The sequence below is a fragment of the Carlito syrichta genome, unplaced genomic scaffold, assembly GCF_000164805.1.
Source record: "Carlito syrichta isolate Samal-C Ts95f unplaced genomic scaffold, Tarsius_syrichta-2.0.1 Scaffold135585, whole genome shotgun sequence".
Lineage (NCBI taxonomy): Eukaryota > Metazoa > Chordata > Mammalia > Primates > Tarsiidae > Carlito > Carlito syrichta.
Genome location: NW_007079681.1, coordinates 237,330 through 243,426, shown reverse-complemented (window position 1 = coordinate 243,426; position 6,097 = coordinate 237,330). Strand labels below are relative to the sequence as shown.

The 6,097-nt window shown below is 46.5% G+C and overlaps 1 long non-coding RNA gene across 1 annotated transcript; it reads right to left on the bottom strand.

The window, feature by feature from the left end:
• Window positions 1-1,324: 1,324 nt before the first annotated feature.
• On the bottom strand, window positions 1,325-2,757 carry LOC110594760. Its single transcript, XR_002481432.1, has 3 exons — window positions 2,681-2,757; window positions 2,023-2,101; window positions 1,325-1,698 (listed from the first exon to the last, which is right to left on the bottom strand). It is a non-coding gene; the product is annotated as an uncharacterized LOC110594760 (long non-coding RNA).
• Between the last annotated feature and the right edge of the window lie 3,340 nt (window positions 2,758-6,097).

Sequence of the window (6,097 nt, the reverse complement as noted above, 5' to 3'; positions counted from 1 at the left end):
TCACCTCTCTGGGCCTCCGTTTATTTGAAAAACAGAGGACTGACTAAGCAAATCACTGTGAGAATTGAATCTTCATGTAATTCCAGCATATTGCATAACAAATGCTAGCTTCCATTTCTTCCTCAGTGTGGCCCAGAGGAAGGGAAAGTATACACTGATGGTGTTCCAATGTGCCACACACCTGCGTCACCCTCTACTCCTCACATACACAGGCTTGAATTTGGAAGCAAAACCCCTGTTTTGCTTAAGAAGAAGCCAGGGCATAGAAAAATGAGGGGACCTGTTCCAGAACAAAGGACATGGCTCATAGATAGCAGAGCCCAGGTTCCAACACAAGATCATCTGACCCAGGGTCCAGGTGGCAGGTCACAGCTGGAACAGTGCAGGCCCGGGAGTTGGGCATCTCCACCCTCAGCCTGGCACCACCCGTTGTGCCAGCAAGCATGAAACTCATAGCCCATGAGGGGGGCCTCTTTCCCACCAGAAGACCAAGGGCTCCATGGCTCTCACACCAGCAAAAACCAGAGCTCATGATGATGGCTTCAGCACCTAGCCAAGGCCTGGCACCAGGAGGTTCAATTCATGTTTGTTGAGTGACTAAACGCATGAAACCCCTTGCTCTCTCTAGAACATCTATGAGGGTCATAGTGAGATAAGTAAGTGAAAACAAATGGGAAAGACTGAGTAAGTAAATGTGAAAGATTCATTTAGTTACGAACACACAGTTTCTATTTATCAATTAGCCTCCCTTCTTTCCTATACATTTATTGGGCACCTACCATGGACCAGGGCTGTGTGGGTTCCACAGATGCAAGGATAAAAGCATTTAACATTTATTTAGCACTTGTTGTATGACTAGCACTGATCTGAGCATCTTCCGTGGATTTTCTCACTTAATACTCGTAATAACCCTAAGAAGTAGAAACTGCTATTATTATGCCCATTTTACAGGTCAGGAAATGGAGACAGAGAAATTAAGTAACTTAGTCCAAGTAACTTAGAAGGTGGTGGAGCCCAGATTTATATGCAGTACCCAAATTTTGGGTCAAGGGGGAAAGAAGTGTTCAACCCCAAGTAGCTTACTAGCTGACTGAATCAGGTATGTTTGGTTTAAAAAAGGGGAATTTAGATGAGATTCATTACATGGTACTTAGCACACTTAGAAAGAGTTCTTTCTCAATGTGACTATTTTGAGCACTATTTTTATTGTTAGAGCATTACTATGAAAGCAGAAAATTTGTTTTCAGTACTTCCTCTCTTTCCCTTGGCATCTAATGAGCTTTAAAAAATGGGGGGGGGGTGCTTTAGAGGGTAGCTAAGGCCTTGACTAAGGAGGAAATTGAGGCCCAGAGAAGGGCAGGAATCCCCTTCTCCCCAGGCTACCAGGGCTGGAAGCATCAGTGTGCTGGTAAATGTCTACCACCAGCTCTTTGGGGGTATAACACCTGAGCAGTAGCCTTTGCCAGATTCTGTGGTATATCCTCACCACGGCTGATTCCAAGCAGCAAGTGAGGTCACCGAATAGTGGAGTTGGACAGACAACACTTACAACAATCAGTTCTCGCCAGTGACTGAGAACCAGCGCCAGCACACCGCTGGCTGGAACCCAGGCTTTCCGACAAGGTTGGAGACCGTGCAGGACACGCCCGAATCCAATAGCTCCAAGGGACGGCAGGGGTGAAGGATGAGACTCTGGGCCTAGGAAGAAAGAAGGGACCACAATGAACCCTGAAGAGCTCTGAAAGCGGCATGGCACAGCAGGGCTTTGGCATCAGCCTGCACATCCTCCCGGAGCAAAAATGGTTCACTCTCTGCTATCCAGTAAAGTTAGACCTGGCGAGAACAAGAAAGGTTCTGGCTCCTGATAACCTCCTTAATTACAAGCAAGACACCGCGAAGGTGAGCACAGTACTGCTTGCTTTGTGTATCCTGAGGGAAGAAGGCCATGGCTGGGCTCAAGTGCTCCCTCATCCCGAAAGGGACACCAGGTGGTTTCATTTCCAGAACTCTGCCTCCATTTACCTGCTTAACACCGGGTCATTTCCACTGCTTGCTTCCTTCTTCCTGGTCTCCTGGCATTTCCAGTTGACTAATCCAGGACCTAGAGTTAGACACAGGCTGAATAAGTGACCCCTGTATGGGAAAGTCTAAGAGCACCCCCTTCATCAGCGTGGCCTCAGGTTGCTAGCAGCTCTTCCTCCCGGTTATCTGTGTCCTACTGTTAGTGATGGTAGGGAAAACCAAGAGCTGTGCTTACGTGAACATCTTTGACCTGGTTACTTTATATTTGCTAATTGCTATTCCACACCAATACAAGAAAGATTTAAGCCCCTACTCTGTGTCAGACATGAGATATGCATTATATTTAATCTTCCAAGCACACCAACTAGGAAAGTGATTCTCTTCATATCTTATGGATGAATCGAGCTCTGCTTAGAAAGGTTACATGACGTGGCTAAAAGTTACATCTAGAAGGTGACTGAGTCAGGAGTGGAAGCCAGGCGAATCCATGTCCAATACTCTATTCTCCCCATTCCACAATAATTCATTGCTCAGGCTGATTAGGAAAAGAGCCAGGATGATTCTGAGAGAGCGGACACATGCTAGATATACTCATCTTCTATTGTTATGCAACAAATTAGCACAAATTGAGCAACTTATAGCAACACCTATTTATTACCTTGTAGTTGTGTAGCCTGGAAATCCCAGTGGGCTCATCTGAGTCTTCTGCCAGGATTGAAGTGTCAGCCAGCTGAGGTCTTCTGGGGAGGCTCTGGGAAGAATTCACTCCCAAGCTCATTCAGGCTGGTGGCAAAATCCACTTCCTAGTAGTTGTAGATTGAGGTCTCGAGTCATGGTAACTGTGGCCCTCTCCATTTTCAAAGCCAGCTATGGTGTGGCAAGTCCCTCTCCCACTTCAGATATCTCTAAGTTCTCCTTCTTCTGCATGTCTCTGGCTTCCATCTTCTGCCACCCGCTGGAGGAAGCTTGCTGCTTTTGAGGGTTTATGTGATTCCACTGGGGCCACCAGATGAGTTAGAATAATTTCCCTCTCTCAAGGCCAACTGTACATAGAACATAACGTAATCACAGGAGTGATGGCTCATCCTAGTCACAAGTTTCAAAGATTAGGGAAGGGCATCTTTGGGAGTTCATTTAGAAATACTGCCTACTGCCATGGACAAGATTTGTAGCAGTGGAGGTTCTAGGGGCACTCTCCAGGCGGGAAGAAGAGAGACTTCTCCCTGGGAATCTTGAACACTCAGAAAACTCTGTGAGGACAGTAGGCAGGCAAAAGGAAAGGACACAGACAAGGAGGCGGGGTCTATGGTGGGGGGAGAAACAGGAAAGAAGGAGGCAGAAAAGAAAGAAGGAAATGAAGAAGAAGAAGGGGGAGGAGGAGAAGGAAGGGGGAAGAGAGGAGGAAGAGGAGAGGAAGAAGAGGAAGGAGACTCTGCTTTACATCTATAGAGAAGTTCAGGTTCCCTTTGCTGCCAAAAGATTCACAGTAAATATGTGTGGAATTAAATGGGCTGGGCCGCTCAGTTCCCATGGAATGAATCAGGTTGAGATTCATTTGGTAAATTGGGATTGGACCTGGGAAAGACTGGTCTGCATTGCATGGGATCCTACAAGTTGGGGTGGAAATAAAATGGCTCATTTGGATGAAAAGAGTTGGTCCAAGCTGGGCTGGAACAGAGTCCACCGAGTTTAGGTGCGCTGAGGTGGATGGAGGTGAGTCGAGTATAGATTGCTGGGGCTGGTTTGGCTAGGCCACATTACTTTGTTTGAGTCAGGCTGAACTGAACATGCTTGGATGGGATGGAATGGTTTTCGGATGGGTTGTTTGAGGGCAGGGTTAGGATGAGTTGAAGACAGGTTAGGTTGGGGATGCGTTAGCTTTTTAGTTGCAGAGACAACATCCCCTCTGGATGGCTTAAACAGGAATAAATATATTCATGGTATTTTAATAGTTTACAGAAATGTTTGGAGAGCTGAAGAAACAGATTCCAGGGCATGTCTTCAGGACCAGCTCCCAAGCTAGGCTACAGGATGGACCACCAAGGCAGCTACCCCTTTTGTGACCATTCGGAAGACATCTGCCAGATCAGGAAGCTGTCAATCCAGCTGTGGACTCCAAAAACATACTTGTCTCATGTCCACACCAGCTAAACGCACACTTCATAGAAAGTATTGACAGGTTTTGTCTCAAAAAGGGGGGGGAGGAAATTCTTTGGACTGATAACACAACTTTGAAAAAAATGTTCATAATTTTTTATGCTGGGTGATGGGGACACAGAGTATACCATGCTACTATACTTCTGCATTTGACTGTTTCTACAAATTTTTCCACAAATATGTCTGTTTTGAAGGGATGCCTCATCCCCTGCCTCTCTACCCATTCCATTCACTTCTGAATTCAAACCTTGCATAAATGTATGGTGTGTGGTGAAATCTACATAATATTTGTATTCTAACTATAGGGCAGTCTGAGAAGTATAGTTTTTGACTTTTCAGCTTCTGTGGGATAAAAAGGCACACTAGAAGCGGGAAGGAACGGTGGGTGAATAGTTCATCTACGGCATCTACTGCCAAGCCCGGCAGGTTGGGTTGGGATGAGTTGCAATGGATGATGTGGCCACAGATGGACTAGGTTGGGTTATGAGGTATTGGGTGGGGTGGACTGGGTTACTTGGGAAGGTCTGGGTTGTGTGGGTGAGCTGGACTGAGCTGGATTGGCCAGCGTTAGCAAGAGTTGGACTGGGATGGGTGATGGGGCTGAGAGCCACAGTGAGGCCAATGCTCAGTCACTGGTGTCAAGCTCTTTGAGTGGACTGGAGTGTGAGTGTTTGACGCACTCAGAGCCAGGAAGGAAGGACTTGGAGGACGCCATTGTTGATGATAGTAGCACTTCTGTTGATGATAGCAGCACCTTGGGCTTCCTCTCCACTGCCTGGGGCCAGGCCCAAAGCCCCCTCGCCCAAGCCAGACCTCTCCCCAGGCTTAGGGTATTTCCAGTGTTCAGCCAACCTCCTCGGCCCTCCTTAACATGAAAGCCATTAGAGAAACAGTTGGGGAAGTAAGTTCCAAACAGAGAAACTTTCAGGATGTGTTGTCTTGGGGGCAAAACCAAACCCAAAGTCAGGATATCAGAGCCATATGGTTTCCTCCCCACATTTCTGGTGGGCGGAGTTGTGGATTTTATGGAATTTGGGACCGATTCTGGAGTCCCACAGGTGCCACGTTCACTGAGCCAAGGAAAACGGGTGCTGGCAAGCACAAGTTTACACACACAGAGTAGTGTATGTGGGCACAGGCCTTTCCAGTTTGCAATACTCTCAGCATAGCACTGTGAGGCAGGGATCATTATGTAACATCCAGGGACACTCATGCTCAGAGAGGCTAAGTGGTTTGCCTAAAGAAACACAGCAAAGCTAGGATTTTTTTTTTGACTGTTGTTTGCATAAACATTGTCCGTCTCCTTGACTAGAATCTAACTTCTCTGAAGTTTGCCATTTTGCTCATCTTGTTTGTGGTTTTAACCCCAGCATCTAGAATATTCCTGTCACATAGTAGATGCTCAATTATATTGATTCAATATACATATACATTTACTAAATAAATGAAGAAAGAAATCCAAGTCTCAGAAACCTATATTCTTTCCATGATCACATAACATAGTCCTTTGTGACATAGTCCTTTGCCCCAAGTCCTTGAAGTCTTATCCCATCTCTGCTGCCTGGGTTTGCGTGAACCGAACCACTTGCTCAGGGTAAAGGGAAGAGGTCTCTGAGTAGGCCTGACACTGTCCTGATGTGGTTGGTACACAACAAATCTGCCTTCATTTAGACTCTGTTTGGGGTGTAGAGCAAAGGACATGCCAGACAATTCCACCTGGAAATTAGGCTTACCCTTGCAAGAAAAGATAGGATAGTCAGCCCAGACAGGGGTCCGAGACCATATTGCTACTCAGGTCAACCAGTCTGCAAGTCATTACTGCTCAGAACATGGTCTCACTCAGTTTGCACAGACAACCCCAAGAGAGAGGTGTCATTATACCCATTTTGCACATAAGAAAACTGAGGCTTCTAGAGAA